Genomic DNA, 18,009 nt, shown 5'->3' with positions numbered 1-18,009 from the left:
TTGCAGTCTTCATTGAGGTGAGCAGAATCGCACAATATTACATGCTCGTTAGAAAAAGAAACATACTATAATATGAGAGAAAGGGCCAGGAAAGAGAGTGTTATTGATTTTTCTCTCCCTCTCTTCCCCTCCTATGCTACCCACTCGGCTCTTTCTCTCGCTAACTCAGTGCAAAATGCCTGAGAGTGGGATCTCTAAAAGAGATGGAGGAGCTTGGGGTGGGTTTCGTAGCCTCGACCCCCCTCTCTCTTCCCCACAGCGCATGCACAGATCCCAGACGCCGGGTTCTATTTTTAATTCCCCTGCCGTTAATCCAACTTTTTAAAACGAGTCACACTACGACGTCCTCGCTTCTTAAAACTCATAAAATTCAGAATGTTTATATTCCTTGACTCAGAGAGAGGGATCGGGTTCGAGATTATGGCGTACTTCTCGTGGTATTATTGAGCGGCAGCCATGACCGAAAATGCGATGCTTGTGGCGTCTGCCGCGAGATGGCAGAGGTTGTACTTGGAGATTTGGAAATTGACAATTGAAAGCAGGTTCTCCAACATCGTAATGTTAGTAGTATGGTGGCAGAGACCTTGTTTATCAAAAAGGACTCTCACCCTACAAAGAAACGTATAATTGGTAGAGAAATACTAGTAGGGTGAGAGAATGGAGGTTTAGAGCCGAGTTTGCCACTGTTTACGGTTTTTTACGTCAGTTGTTGTGGTGACGCGAGTGTTGTGTGTCATCTGTGCTGGGTCTGATCGTCAGTTGTTCGGTGGTGTCAAATCCAATGGATGCATCGTCTGCAACGTCGGGGGAACTGCTGTTTTTTTGAGTGTTTTCGTTTTTATCCTTCTCCGGAGGACAAAAGCGGTTCATGTATTTTACTCAGCAAGCTTTTAACTTAGTATATAAGAAGACTGTTCGATTCTGTGACCTGAAGATGTGAATGTGGATGTAAAAGTCTAGTGCAAAGCTATGACTGCGTGCGGTGTCGTTACTTCTTCCACCATCTTGTAATGATATTGTGCAAATTTCTCGTGAATTTTGTTCCGTGTTCGACGCGAATATACCCGGTACGTTGTAATATCCGCACAAGAATTGTATTCGCGAGTTTGTGAGCTACAAAATGACTAGTTAATACAACAATAACACACGTTCAGTGGTTTAAAATTGGATGTAAATGAACCCTCTTAGGTTTTGCCATTGCATTATTTGGTTTTTGTTATACGTCTGATGTTTTCTCACAATATGAAAAGTGCGATGAAGAATAAGGTATTATATATCGATGCAATTAATGCTGGAAGATATATGCTCGGTTTACAAATGACATTACCAAATATGGTACTTCATAAAACAGCCTGAAATTTTAGTTCACAACTCTAGAAGTGAAAGTATGTATTGTTGTTTTCTTTTCTGAAAGTTAAGAATATATAATAAATTTTACATTTTTATAACTTAAGCGTGTCAAAATTTTAATAACTTAGATGTTGTTATTTCCGATATTTCTTGTATTTCACACATATTAGTCGTTTAATAAGTTGTAAGTTGAGACATATAGTTTGCTAAAGAAAATAGACATTTTTCTACCGCTATTGTTCATGAAAATTTTAAATATTACAGTGTAATTGAATTTCACGCATGTATGACATTACTAGTTGTCTGTGCTAAATTTTTGCCCAAATTCATTATATTAAAAGTGTAGATTTAATATAGAATTAATATAAATATACATTAATTTAAGTTAAAAATATTATAGCTGTCAGGTATTTATTTTTATTGGGATAATATTTTAAAAACAAATTGTCATATTTTATTATTTTAAGCTGACACGTGTGTTACAGTTCGAGTTCAATAATGCGTGGAAATCGAATCCCGAAACGTCCGATAGCATCGATGTTCTAGTTGTCGGAAGTTTATGCAATTGTTCATACAGTTGGCCGGTCTCCGAACATCAACTAACAGAACAATAATTGTGGTTAATTTAGTTACGAAATATCTGTTCTTTTTTGAGTAAGTTAACAGAAGAGAAGAATCTGAAGAAGAAGAAAAAAAAATCATCAACTCCGAATAACAAACAGCAATATTATTGATTATACTAATACAAAGGAAAAAAAGTGTGAGAGTGTCTGTGAAAGTGGATTATTCCAATGCAATATCATTGGATACGCTGCTACGAGTACAGATCTGTGTAGAAGGTGAGTTTACTGCATGCAAGGTGCCATTTTAACACCTCATCTCAAACTTAAATACAGTGACAAGAGGAACAAAATTTTGATACAATTTTTTTTTTTTAAATCCCCCTTAGCCAACCCACCTATTAAACACCTTTTCTATCTCTTTCCATACCAAAAGAATTGCTCTATTTTCTATCTCGCTCTGTCAAATAACCACACCCTATAGGCTAGATGGTTTGCTCCGTCCAGGCACGCCCCTTGATCGTCAGCTGTTACGTTTTACGCGGACAGACTCCATGTTGCTGTTGTTAGGAGATGGTGATGGCATTGTTTCAAAATTTTGAGGGGCTTACAGATCAGTTAAGAAGTTTCTTATTTAAAAGTTTGTAGGTTATATTTTATATTTCGAAAAACTAGGAAATTATTTACCTGGACTTGTGAATCAGTAGCTCTTTTTGATTCAGTTCGTCATTTGTTTGTATGACAGTGGAAGATAAACTTTATATATTAATTCCGGTGTTATTATTATTATTATTATTATTATTATTATTATTATTATTATTATTATTATTATCATCATCATCATCATCATCATCATCATCATCATTATTTGTGTGTTTGTCACATGCTCAACGTTAAAATGTACAAAACAAATGACAAATGTATTTGTTTGTTGTGCTAGGTAAATTCATTTATTGAAGATCATGTTGGAAATATGAGAAATAAAATCAGAGAATTGTTTATATCCGCCAGTCATTATTCCTTCTGGTAGTTTGTTAAACATTGATCGACTTGGCAATTAATAAAATTACAAAAGATGATGATTATGGTAATAATAATAATAATAATAATAATATTGAACATAATCATCTTCATCATCGTAATTATGATGTCAGTTTATAATTTTTTGGGGTAATTGTTGAATGATGAACTAAACACAGATTATAAATGTATTATTATTTTCTATAACAAATTGTATATTAATTTTACATAGGCTTACCTATTGCCTTTATAAACACAAAAATATTATCTTAAACTCTTCTTATTTCATTGTAGTAATAGTCAAAGCATAACATTTGCGAATAACGTGATTTAGCTGTGGTAATGCAACTTTAGACGAACCAATCGCGTGTTCCACGCTCAACAATGACTCGATTAGTAATTTTACGTTATACGTATATTTATTTATTTATTTTATCTATTTATTTATTTATATGGTTTAGTGCTTCTGAAAAGAGAATACTTCATTACAATTGAAATTGAACTGAATATTTTTGTCGTATTCTTCAGACAGATTTGAATCACCTCTATGTACCATACTTTCAAGTTACACAATAAATACATTCACATTTTTAAATTCAAGTTGTCAGAAATCTTCAATAAATGATTTTACCTAGCACGGCAAACAAAATATACATTTGTCATTTCTTTTATATATTTTAACGTTGAGCATGTGACAAACCATCTACACAAATAATAATAATAATAATAATAATAATAATAATAATAATAATAATAATAATAATAATAATAATAATAATAATACCGGTAATAATATATAACTTTTTGTCTTTCACAGTTAGGCCTATATAAGTATTAAAAGTTTATATGTTCATAAACTATTATTCACTGTCACATGTGATAGCTTATTTCTTCAATGATACATGCGGGAACTTGTCATTTTGTTAATCAGAATCACGGTACTCTTACGTCAGTCAGATAGGAAATTAATGGTGATAGTAACTCTTAAACATTATTTATTTAAAATGTTGTAGGTGTTCACAGACGATGATTGTATGATATGGAGTTAATGGAGGATTGATGATACAACTTAATTAACAATAGGTCCCTAATGGAAACAACAACAACCAAATTTCTTGGCTTACAAATCGGTAATGTGTTAAATTGGAAAAATAATATTAAAGAAATTACCTCTAAACTAAATTCAGCATGTTTTGCTATTAGATCTATGCAAGAGATAGTAAATATCAATACCTTAAAACAATATACTTTTCGTAGGCCTACTTCCACTCGATAATGAGTTTTGAAATAATATTCTAGAGAAATTATACAGATGTTAACAGTATATTCCTACTACAAAATAAGAGTAATTAGAATGCCAAATCTAGGGCCTCTTGTAGGACTATTTTCAAAAACCTACAAATAATGCCCATGGCTTGTCAGTATATCTTTTCATTAATGAACTTCTCGTATGTAATCGTGAAAACTTTGTAACTAATTCAACAGTTCATAGCATAAATGCGCGTCAAGAAATGACTTTCATACTCCATCGGCAAGTCTATCGTGCTATCAAAAAGGAGTGAGTTATATGGCAGTAGAAATTTTTAGTACCTTCCCTATGGATATAAAAAATCAAACTCAAAACATAAAATTATTTAGGGCCAAATTAAAGAAGTACCTAATTTCTCACGCCTTCTATTCTGTAGATGAATTCATGACATTCAGCAACGCTATATGAATATTTCTCTCTCGTATTAAACATTGATACTAACCCCTTGTGTACCAGTAGACCATATTGTAAAACGCTTCTGTATATATTTCAAATAGACTTTTTTTTTTTAAATACTTCATTGATCGATCAGTGCATTTAGCGCTCTACAGATCATTTCTAAATAAAATATAAATACAATACATGACACTGAATTGAGGGCAGCCTAGATTGGGCTTCTCAATGAACAAAAATAATTGTTAATAAATAATTATTTACATAGGTTGGTGTGATGATAAATTCTGATTATAATATGAGGTCCAGTGGAAGTCGGCTCTTGATTCTGGTGGGAAATGTGGACTTCCTTCCGAGAGAGTAGTGGATGGCGCCTGGAACATTTTCTAGAACTTATTAGCTTATGAATGAATAAACTGTTTGATTGTGTCAATACCAGTTTCTCTGTGTAGTTGGCTGTTACGGACAAACCAAGGAGAATTGAGTGAAATTCGTAGGACTTTATTTTGAAATGACTGGATGTGTTTAATTTCACTTATTGCAGCTCCTCCCCAGACAGGACAGGCGTAAAGCAGTAGAGGTCGTAATAGAGATGTGTAAAGTAGCATGCAATTTTGTAGCTTTAGAGATGATTTCTTGTTGAGGAGCGGATATAATTTAGTGAGTCTTGAGTACGCCAATTTAAGTTGTGACTATCAATTAAGATATTGTAGTACTATTAAGGTTTTTTTACATATTCCACATTCTAGCTGTGAAGTGATGTTCGAATTCCATGGAATGTAAATAAATAATTACAATACAATACAAGGATGACAGGGAAATGGAAGTACTAAAAACTGCTCTGTTGCCACTTTTTCGACAGTAAACTTTAAATAATCTTTTGCAGATCGAATCTAATTCACTTAAATTGTAGGTAGTGATCTGAACTAGCTACTACTCAGTAGGTTAATTAAAGCCTGGAAGATAGGTACTGATAATAAGGACAATGAAGCTTGGAAAATTGCGCCTAGGCATTTGAATTTAATATAAATAAATACTAAATTTATAAATTAAAATGCTCTTAATAATTTGTTGTAATTGATAGGCCTGACTGAATAAAAGACTGTAAGATGATCTTATTAAAGCAACCAATAACGTACTGGGGTTCTGTAAGAAGGGAGAGCTACTGCGTAACAACAGACACCATCGTGCCCGTACAGCAATTGCCAACCTGCTAAGAAACAGAGGATGGGAAGTACATGAGGAGATTCATTGTGTGTCTGAAGATGATTCTCATAGAAGAGTCGATATAATTGCCATCAATAGAAGAACCCAGAAAGCGATGGTCTTAGACTCTACGATTTGCTTTGAACGAGACACGAATCAAGCACTGCAGATAAATGATGACAAGCGAGCTAAATATGTACCTTCTCTTCCATACCTCAGTGAAAAATATGGCATTTCGCTTTACAACTGGGATGTTACAGGCTTACTATTTGGAGCGAGGGGTTGTTTACCAAAATTTACATGTAATATCCTTAAATCCTTTCAAATTCCCTTTTATGAGGTTCAGAAGATTGTAATGGAAATTCTGAAGGCCTCTCTTCAAATTCTACACTATCATCTATATGTTAACATGTAAATTTTCGTTTTAACGTACAAATCGAATCAGTATTTTGCTCGTTTCATTTCTCTTTATTTTTTTATATTTTGTTAATTCCGGATCCCAGTGGTCAACCTCACTTGAGGACGGATGATTTGAAATCTTAGTAGTAAGAATAGAATACAAATTAAATATAATTAATGTAATTGAAGATTACACGGGAAAAACAATCAATCAGTCACAATGCTCATAAGTCATAAGGGTGATGCCATCATATAATTCTGTATATTACTTGCAAACTTGAGTGTTTTCTTTATCAAAACTGGTAAAGGAGAATATTATCACCATGGATACATTCTTCCTTTGCTACTTTTTCATTAGGAACAGCAATACATTTTACAGTAATACACTGAATTAGAAGATGACGTCACCCTTAAGATAATTGTGACTTCGATTGTTTTTCCATGTACTCTTCAATTATACAGCAATAATAATGATAATGATAATAATAATGGTAATAATAATAACAATAACAATAATAATAATAATAATAATAATAATAATAATAATAATAATAATAATAATAATAATAATAATAATAATGGAACATGACAGCTGCAAGTGGGATTGCTACTAAATTGAAATGGTCTGTACAGCTACTTTTTAACCACGTAAACGCACTAACATTGCAAAACTAGCGCTCTACAAAATATTAGTGCTACAGATGACAGAAAATATAATTAGATCGATGATAATACTGAACTAGTATATATAATATGTATTATAGAACATAATTGTAAACATGATACACATTAACTGTATATACTTTGCATCACAAGATCAGGTCTGTAATCGCAACATGCCTTAAGTCCAATGGCTACAGTACCTATGAAGAAGTCCATGGAATAGCGGATACTGGAAGTCATCGGCGTATTGATATTATAACATTAAACCTGGAGAGACAAAAGGTTATATTCTGGATCCGACCATCAGATTGGAGACGCATCAGAATCAACCCGAGGAGGTTAATCTAGAGAAAAGGAAAATTTATGAACCAACTATTCCTTATTACAAAACATCATATAAACTCATGGATTTAGAAGTCATCGGATTAATGGTGGGCGCTAGAGGGACCATAACAAAACAATTTGTGTCATTCTGTCATAAATTTGGAGTCCCAACAACAACAATTAAGAAAATTTCTATTATAGCTTTGAAGGGTTCTCTGCAGATTTTACGGCGACATTTATATTTCAATTCAAATTACAGTTGAATTTTCTCAGTCCATTTTTTTATCTGTATTTTTATAAATTTTCATTATGTAAAATATTATCTACTGCAAATTTTAGTTTCTTGTAAACAAATTTCTTGTAAGCATTTTTAATGTCACGTCTTAAATGTTACTGTTTAACATTCTTTGTCTTTGGCAACATCACCAAGTTGAAGATTGGATTATATATGAGCCGTTCAGAGCAGAAGTGGTGTAAGTCAAAAATGGGTAATGAGGGTTAAAGTAAACATTCTGCAAAATACAGCGCAAAGTAGCAATTAATATTCAATTTATTTAAACTATTAGTAGTCAGTGAATAACACGAAGGATATATTAAGTTCTACTTTGTGCTGTATTTTACAGAATCTTTACTTTAAACCTCATTACCTAATTTTGACTTACACCACTTCTGCTCTGAACGACTCATATAATACAATAAATACAATTAATTCATTTAACATAATCGGCTCCGTTACGGTAAACAAAAAATATATATTCTGAGATTATGAAATTCATATTTTTTACCGTAACTGTTAGTAAAAATTTGTTTAAGCTAAGAAAATGTTCTTTCTACGTCAAAATACGTTACAGTGACACAATTATAATAACAAAAACCGATACACAAATTAACAATATTTACATTTTATGCATTACATGTCAAAATGAAATATAATATAATAAAGATTGATAAATTAAAATAATATTAACACAAAAGTCTGAATGAAAATCCAACTTACTCAGTATTAGAATCAGATCACAATGTAGTCGTAACTTTGTGTTTTACATGTACAACATTGACGATGGAGCGCCTGTATTGTACTACGATTCATAGTCTATGCGTACCTGCTTACAGTACTACCCTGCTTATGCATTCATGGCTAACGTTATGCATCGACGGGACGTAATAGAGGTACCAGAAGAAACTACTCGTTCCGCTGTACGTTTGGGAACAATTTTATCACGAAATTTTATCACTAAGGAGGCATAGAGAATAATATTTTTAGCTTTGGTACAATCATTAATACAATTTGGTATAATAAATTGGGGTGGAGTAGCATCATCTGTACTTAATCCATTAATTTTATTACACAGAAGATTAATAAAAATTTGTCTGACCAAAAATATGGATTACCCAGCAAATTTAATTTATACAGATTTTAATGTATTAACTATTGAAGAAATTTATAAATATAGTTTACTAACTTACTACTACAGAAATCAAATAAAACATAAATATAATCGACTTGAATATCGTACTCGAAGACAAAAGTCTACTTTCCCATTAATTGAGCCTAAATGTCATACAAGTGCAGCTCTTAAACATGGTGCTAGTTTCGGCCCAAGACTTTATAATAAAATTACAAACCATTTTCCAAATTTGAAATATTCTAAAATTGAAGATTTTAAAAAAGAAACTTGTAAAATTATCCATGATATATAATATTAACAAAAGTATTTTTTTTACCTTTTATTTCTGTCGACTATATTCATGTTTTTATTGAATACCACTGGCTTCTGTCTGATTGGTCTGATTGTCAATTTATATTAAATGTGTATTTTTCTCTCTTTTTGCTCTTGTGTTGTATTTATCGGTTTGAATTAAGTTACTTACTGCATTTAGTAAACTATCCTTGAAAATTTTGTGTTATATTATTGACTAAGACCACACCGTACAAGAGCCTGGCTCTTACGGTAGTGGCTAGAAATATTTTTGTTTTATAAATTTAATTTGTACTCACTAGCTACCTAGTTAAATAAAATAAATAAAATAAAAAAGCTCTGCATGATTATAAGTAAGAATGTAACTTGATGATGCCAAAAATGGCAAAATCGTTCGTTAATTTCAATCATTGTTTGCTAATAAAACCGTAAGCTTTACACACTTTATTTAGGCAAGTCATTAACATTGCAGATTCCCACAAAATAATTGATCAAGATGAGGAAGATCATGAGAACAGCTAGTTTCTGGGACGTCACCTGTGACCTCTTGGTTTAGCTAACAAGCTTCGGCGTGACTAGCTCGTTCTGTGATTTATGACTTGGATACCACCTAGCGACTTAATTTTGTCCTGTTTAAAAATACGAGCATGACTTTATCATATGACTTGTCCTTACGTCAGTGGAAAAGCTCAGAAAAAGGAATGCGAAGAAAAGAAGATTACCCTTTCGCGTGTGACATCATTACTGCATTCCTAGAAAAGAATATTTTTCACAGGGAAGATATTTAGTTAATTCGTGGAGATATGGAATTAATTATATTTAACATTTCATTATTCACATTCGATTATTTGATGAGACAAATATGGAGCGGTAGTGGCAAGAACAGTACAGATGGGACCTACATACCTAGATTGCAAGATCTGCACTACCAGACGTAGGCATATTTATTTCTCTTTGCCGTATATACATTATTTTAAGGGGAGGAAGAGGTGAAATTTTCGAACAAAACTGAAGAAAAAATGAAAATTTGGTTTTTTCCATTTTTATTATCTTTATTTTTCATATTCCGATGTTAGATTTTGATTTTGTACCCTTAAAAAGTATGAAATTAAAACCAAGATAACTGTATTACTATATTATTCCCATAATAAACTAATGCTTATCATTATTTATATAACTTCTCTGAACATATAAATAAAAAGAAATATTGAAAATTTCTTAAAATATGGTGCATGGAGCATTTTACAGAGGTGTGAAAATTATTAGAATAATCTTAATTTTAAAGGTTTTTTAATAGTTCCTTCACAAATATTCATTGAATTGATGAATATTGGTATATAATATTACTATACTGATGTAGGATATATTTACTACTAACAATGCCGGAAAGCATTGTTGTACATTGGTATTTTTCTTGTTTTACAATTGTTATGGGAATTCAGAAATTATTATTAATTAAGAAATGCTTTAAACAAATTGTTCTTTGCGTTTACATTGTTGTGAAGGTTCAAAATGAACGTATACATCTGTTTGTGCATAATTTTTTATGTTTCCAATTCCGCCAACATAATATAATAATTTTTGAATTCCCATAACAATTGTAAAATAGGAAAAATACCAATGTACAACAATGCTTTCCGGCATTGTTAGTAGTAAATATATCCTGCATCAGTATAGTAATATTATATACCAATATTCATCAATTCAATTAATACTAGTGGCTTGTGCAGCAAATGCTGCAAACTAAGTTCATTAGACGTTCAAATAAACATTTTTCAGATTTATTTTCAACGAAGAATACCAGACATCCGGTAAGTTATTTGCTTCCATAACAATGAAAGATACTTTCTCTCGAGCCAATACTGAAGAGAACAACGCATATAAATATCTACACCACACCGCCATTAAATATATGAAAAAGACCCAACCCCACTTGATTAATAATTATAAAAATATTTGATTTTTAATAATATTATTATATTACGTAAGATTTATAGATTTCAGTAACATATATAATATATACTATATAGCCGCCACTCAGTAAAATATAGAAATCAAAATCTAATTTAAGTTATTCTATACATCTACTTAAATAACCCCAAAACGTTTCACTTTCATATCATCAATATAGCATTAATATGTATAATTAATGAAAAATAGTCACATCATGGAATTAACTACAATAATATTTCATTTCTAATGGTAATAATTTCATCAAACCACCTCAAGTTTTGTAGTTTTTAATATCCAATACACAGCTGTACCCAGAAAATTACACAGCACAGATTATTTTTAGTAAGTTAAGTTTTTAATAACCAATTTAATTTGAGCTCTAAATATGTAAGCATTCTTGCATATCATGGCCTTCGTGTAATACTGTTTACTGTAGTAGCCTATGTGTTTTATTCTGAAATGCAACACGGCCGACTTGATGCTCGCTTCGCTTCTCCTTTACAAAAAAGCGAAGGCAATATCAAGTCGGCCGTGAATGCTATTAGCTAGTTCTCAAAACTGACGACAGATGGATTTTGAGAAATAGGAAAATTATGATTAAAATTGACATTTGACTGAAAACTACTATTTTTCCGAAAAACTTTGAGTTGCAAGCTTCAAAATGAGGGGTCATTTATTAAAATCCGTCCAGCCGTTTTCCCGTAATTTCCATTACCAGTTCAAATTATATATATAGATTTGTGAAGGAACTATTAAAAAAAAAACCTTTAAAATTAAGATTATTCTAATAATTTTCACACCTCTGTATATCAAACGATATAAAGTTTTATAAAATTATTAATATTTACAGAACTATTGTACTTAGAAAGTTGAAACTTGGTATGTCCATTACTAATAACATACTTAGTATCCATGATCAATTTCAAACAAATCGGATAAATTTTGTGGATTTTGAAATATTCACCTCTGCCTCCCCTTAAGCTATAGTTATTGATGTTTTAAGAGGGACGTGGTATATAATCTGAAAAAAAAATTAGGCACATTGCTTGGAATTAACAAACATAATCATTCGGTGTTTGTTTTTTAATTAGAGAACTTGGGTACGGTTTGGAACCCTTCACTTGTCTTCTTTCAGTTTCTCTCAATTGCGATGCAGAACAGATTTAGTGTCTGATTTCCATTTTGATGTTTCTCGAGACAATATACTGATTCATTAATTTTAAGATATGCATCGATTCTTAGGATAAAAATCCACATTTCTTTCCTTAATATCTGTCAAACTTTGGTGACATGATTCTTGGGACTAAACTGAACAATTCGTATAATTCAAAGTTAAAAATCGAATTTGGGAGCCCAAAGACTTTTTTTTTATTAATGACAATTTGGAGCAACCTAACTCCATTAGAAATGGCCTAGGGTAAAATTTCTTTCGCCAAAATGATCCCCTACGCATGGAGAATGTTGCATATTAAAATTAGTTATTTATCTTGAACCATTAAAAAAATATGACACATTATGAGGTCTATAAGCATTAAAAAAAAATATATATTTGTATATTTTTGGGATAAAATAATTATAATTGATTGAAAATAATAATTTTTAATTTACAACATAGCCACACGTTTAAGCTTTAATTTGGTACATCAATGAAGTCTTTTGCTCAATTTGAAGTCTATTTTTTGTCCGTCGAAAGAAAAATAAATGTCAGAAAATGTAAATAGCAGAAAACTGAAGATGGCGTAACCGTAAAGTATAGAAAATATAGTGCACTTATATTATAAATGCCCAAATTATTCTGAAATTATTGACATAATGGATACAAATTATATATTTTTGAAAACTAGAAGAAATGAGCTTCCAGATGAGGCAAAAGACGTTATTTACCAAAATTTTGAATAAACATTTCGAGTTTCTTTACCAATGTTCGGAATTCCCTTTGTGTGCGTAAGATATTTTCATAGTTTTTTTATTTTTATTTTAGTTGGTTATTTAACGACTCTGTATCAACTACTAGATTATTTAGCGTCGATGAGATTGGTGATAGCGAGATGATATTTGGCGAGATGAGGCCGAGGATTCGCCATAGATTACCTTGCATTCACATTACGGTTGGGGAAAACCTCGGAAAAAACCCAACCAGGTAATCAGCCCAAGTGGGGATCGAACCCGCGCCCGAACGCAACTTCAGACCGGCAAGCAAGCGCCTTAATCGACTGAGCCACGCCGGTGGCTATTTACATCGTTATATTATTACATTAATAATAATAATAATAATAATAATAATAGTAATAATAATAATAATAGTCCACCGCTGTGGAGTAACAGTTAGCCTGCCTGACAGTGAAACAAGCAGGCTCGGGTTCAAATCCTGGTTGGGACAAGTTACCTGGTTGAGGTTTTTTCCGGAGTTTTCCCTCAACCCATTAAGAGCAAATGCTGGGTAACTTTCGGCGCTGGACCCTGGACTCATTTCGCTGGCATTATCACCTTCTGATCATTCAGATGCTAGATAACCACATCAGTTGATAAAGTGTCGTAAAATAACCAACTAATAATAATAATAATAATAATAATAATAATAATAATAATAACAACATTTTATTTTAACTGGCAAAGTTAAGGCTATTAGGCCTTCTCTTCCACTCAGCCAGTATGATAGAAATGTAGTACATTGCTATGTACACAATTTATTGTACAGTATTGCCATATTCGCGTCAGTACTGTAGCAGTGGGTAAAGTCAATCAGTGGGTGTAAAATCGATCATTTGCGATTTTTATTGAAAACTACTGTATATATTTTCTCAGTTACTTGTTAAAATTTTGTTATGCTGACTTCATTGTCTTACATTGTAAATGTAAGCGAGAGGGACAACAAAAATCCTGCGAATGCCAACAATGGGAACACTGTGTAATTACCGATGAAGTGAAAATTGTTCTTCTCAACTACTTCTCTTAAATGAAAACGAAGTCTTACAAACTCTAAATTATAGACAGCAGTAAAAGGAGACAGGAAGTATACGCAAGTACTTTTCGTTGAGATTGTATCCTGAAATAATAGTTTTGCAGTTCGTAAATGTTAGTATTGAAGCTTATTATTTTAAGAAAACTTGTACCTTTGTAGGGTTAAATCGATCAAGCCATCAACCTACTCGAAACAGATAGGACCAGTAGGAAGAATAAATTGTTCACCGAAATACATCCAACTAACACTTATGAACAAAAAAGTGTCATAGTATAGCTTATATTGATGGGATAGTGGGGAAAGAGGAAGACGAAATTATGATGAATTTCTTGCGTAAGAGAAGTACTGCCAAAGGAACATATTTTGTACACCCCTCTGTACCTGACTATGGGAAGAACGTAGTTTCTAAAGTGACATGAGGAGGGGAAGATTTCAAATAACATCTGATATAAATCTAAGCAATGTTGAATTGCATTTTAGATTATAATTGAAGGGTTGTATTTAAATGTAAATTTTGAATTCTTAAATCTTTGTTTGTCGGTATGTGAAGTATTAAAATGTGTTTTTATGTTTTATAAGTTGACAATCATAGTCACGATTGTACATTGGAGACCCGTAGGCCTAATTGTATGGAATAGTATGATCACAGTAACAAAAGATACACTATATAATGCTATAGACATATATAGAAGATTATTATTGTTTTTTACACCCCTTATAACACATAAAATATATGTAATACACTTAATTTGTTTTTTAAAAACATAAACAGTGATCGACTTTACTCCGCAATATTTTAAAATCGATCTTAAAAAGTATTCAATGGTGATCGAATTTACCCTATTTAAGCAGGTAACTTCGATCACAAGTCAAATAAAAAAACAGTTTTTTATAGATTGTAATTCAATTCTTGTAACGTGCCTCCATAAGTGAAGGATATGACGACAAAATGCTATTTTCTGAGGAACTTCGCTCCATTGCGTAACCTCAATATCATTAAAAAATTGCAAAATTTTGATCGACTTTACCCTCTTCTATGGTAGCAACTCTTAGGAAACTGTTGTGTGGAATTTGCTATTTGTCTATGTATCTGTCCTGTCTGTCTTCATTTCCAACCTTAATAATCCTTGTCGCTTAATCTACATTTCGTGTTTTAAGCCAACCTTATGTTTCGTAACGGCTTATGGTATAAGAATAGAATACTTTTAATACTGTACGCTCGATAACAGATAACACATTTATAATATAACAGGTATTCTGAAAGAAAGCTAATTTAAACTGTCAGTCGCACATTGTTTTAATTAATTTACCAAATCATTTGGTAGAATATATTGGAATAAATTATTACTCTATTTCAATATCACAACTACTCAAACAGTTTAATAGAATATTTCTTCATGAAAAAGTCGTCCGTTTCTGATCGACGAGTTTTTCATACACATAAATTGATGCCTGTGAGTTTTGAACTACGAAATTTCACTCTTCTTTCATCAATATTCTATGAACTGAATTAGTAAAACGTTGTTTCTCTGTTTATAAATAGAATTACCATTTAGAGTACGAGAAGATACTTTTTAAAACTACTTCAGTACAGCAGTATTAACTCTGCCATGGATGTATGTATTTATTCACACTGCAAATGGGTAAATACCCGGTGGCAGTGGCAACTAATTACACTCAATAATGACAATTAATAATAAACACAATTAATACTAAATTAATAGTAATACTAATAAATAATAATAATAATAATAATAATAATAATATAACAAAATAAACAAGGATCATCCTAAATTAAATAAAGCACGATCACTTAAAATAATATTTAAAGTAAATCTTATTTCTTTCTTAACCCTAAGTTCGAACTAAAACCCACGAGTATGGTATGTACAGTGGTGGCAAAAAAACCGGACCGATACTTGTAGCTAATTTCAGAGCCTTGTTCACTCCAGAGCACGATAGACTGGTAAGTAAGACTTTCGTGGTTCGAATCCTGCCTGGGGAGGAAACTTTGTTTTGTTCCTTATTCAAATTTATTCCCAATACTTTTCGATTGCGCGATAGTTTACTACTTAATTAACTTATTATTCCCAGAACATGAATTTTACCAGCAATCGAAACGTATTGGGAATAAATTTGAATAAGGAACAAATGAAAGTTTCCTTCCTAGGCAGGATAAGATCCACGAAAGTCTTAGTTACCAGTCTATCGTGCTCTGGAGTGAACAAGGCTCTGAAATCAGCTACAAGGGTCCGTCCGGTTTTTTTTTTTGCCACTACTGTACATACCTGCACAAGTACCTTTCAGCACTACACTCATTTCGCTGACAACTCACTCACTGCACTGGAACTACGACACATTTCACTGATTCTATCCTGATTTCACTAACAATTCAAAAACATTTCACTGTTCAAATACTTTGCTCTACCACTGTCACAAAGTATTAGGGGCTGCAAGACAATAAACACTTTTAAAAACAGCTTAAAAGATAACCTTCTTAGCATTTCACTCCAATCATACTGACTTAGACTATCACTGTCTACATTGTTACTCCTTCCTTTAGACATCATCCTGACAGTGCTGTATTTTCAAAATTGTCTCATAATAATCTCTTTCTATTATCTAACATTATTTGAAATATATTAACATTCTATGTATTTTAGCTTAATTCTGCTACATAGTATGTATTTCAGTGTTTAATTAATACGGTCTTAACTCTGCCAGCTAAAATAAATAATAGTAATAATAATAATAATGATAATAATAATAATAATAATAATAATAATAATAATAATAATAATATGCACTATCACCTTTACTTTTTAACTTCGCTCTAGAATATGCCATTAGGAAAGTTTAGGATAACAGGCAGGGTTTGGAATTGAACGGGTTACATCAGCTTCTTGTCTATGCAGATGACGTGAATATGTTAGGAGAAAATACACAAACGGTTAGGGAAAACACGGAAATTTTACTTGAAGCAAGTAAAGAGATAGGTTTGGAAGTAAATCCCGAAAAGACAAAGTATATGATTATGTCTCGTGACCAGAATATTGTACGAAATGGAAATATAAAAATTGGAGATTTATCCTTCGAAGAGGTGGAAAAATTCAAATATCTTGGAACAACAGTAACAAATATAAATGACACTCGGGAGGAAATTAAACGCAGAATAAATATGGGAAATGCGTGTTATTATTCGGTTGAGAAGCTCTTATCATCCAGTCTGCTGTCAAAAAATCTGAAAGTTAGAATTTATAAAACAGTTATATTACCGGTTCTTCTGTATGGTTGTGAAACTTGAGAATAACGTGCTTAGGAAAATATTTGGGGCTAAGCGGGATGAAGTTACAGGAGAATGGAGAAAGTTACACAACACAGAACTGCACACATTGTATTCTTCACCTGACATAATTAGGAACATTAAATCCAGACGTTTGAGATGGGCAGAGCATGCAGCACGTATGGGCGAATCCAGAAATGCATATAGAGTGTTAGTTGGGAGACCGGAGGGAAAAAGACCTTTAGGGTGGCCGAGACGTAGATGGGAGGATAATATTAAAATGGATTTGAGGAAGGTGGGGTATGATGATAGAGACTGGATTAATCTTGCATAGGATAGGGACCAATGGCGGGCTTATGTGAGGGCGGCAATGAATCTCCGGGTTCCTTAAAAGCCATTTGTAAGTAAGTATTATTATTATTATTATTATTATTATTATTATTATTATTATTATTATTGTTATTATTATAAACTGTAAAACTTCACTGACAGAAACACACTTCACTGACACAACACACTTTATTGACACAACACACTTTACTGATACAACACTTTAAATAACAAAACATCAATTACACCCTTTAAATAGTGGCATGGAATGACATGGTGTTTCTTATACTACTCTTGTAGAAACGTTAGCATCTAAATCATATATATTAGTCTACATTTGATTCTTCTCTGTAGTTGCTGTATTCTTGAGTAAACATTAATCTAGGTCAGCAGGTTAAAAGTGTTAACTGTTGCTTAGATAAGATGCATGTTTAGAAACATACACCCCATGTGGAAATACTGATTTATAAATGCGTTCTTTGCGTGCTCGGGAACTTACTTTCAAAAAGCAATTAATTTTTCCTCTAGAACATTGCTCAGAATAAGACGTATGTAAC

The 18,009-nt window shown here is 32.0% G+C and overlaps 1 protein-coding gene across 1 annotated transcript in view; it reads left to right on the top strand.

Annotated features, from left to right (window-relative positions):
* The first annotated feature begins 392 nt into the window (after positions 1-392).
* The window catches only part of LOC138702284 (SH3 and multiple ankyrin repeat domains protein 1-like), a 611,685-nt gene continuing 594,068 nt past the window's right edge, over positions 393-18,009 (top strand). The window contains exons 1-2 of the mRNA XM_069829866.1: positions 393-1,385; positions 1,836-2,189. The gene's annotated coding sequence lies outside the window, so the exon portion shown is untranslated. The remainder of the gene's footprint in view (positions 1,386-1,835; positions 2,190-18,009) is intronic.

This window comes from Periplaneta americana, chromosome 6 (genome assembly GCF_040183065.1).
Source record: "Periplaneta americana isolate PAMFEO1 chromosome 6, P.americana_PAMFEO1_priV1, whole genome shotgun sequence".
NCBI lineage: Eukaryota > Metazoa > Arthropoda > Insecta > Blattodea > Blattidae > Periplaneta > Periplaneta americana.
This window is presented reverse-complemented; position numbering and strand designations above follow the sequence as displayed.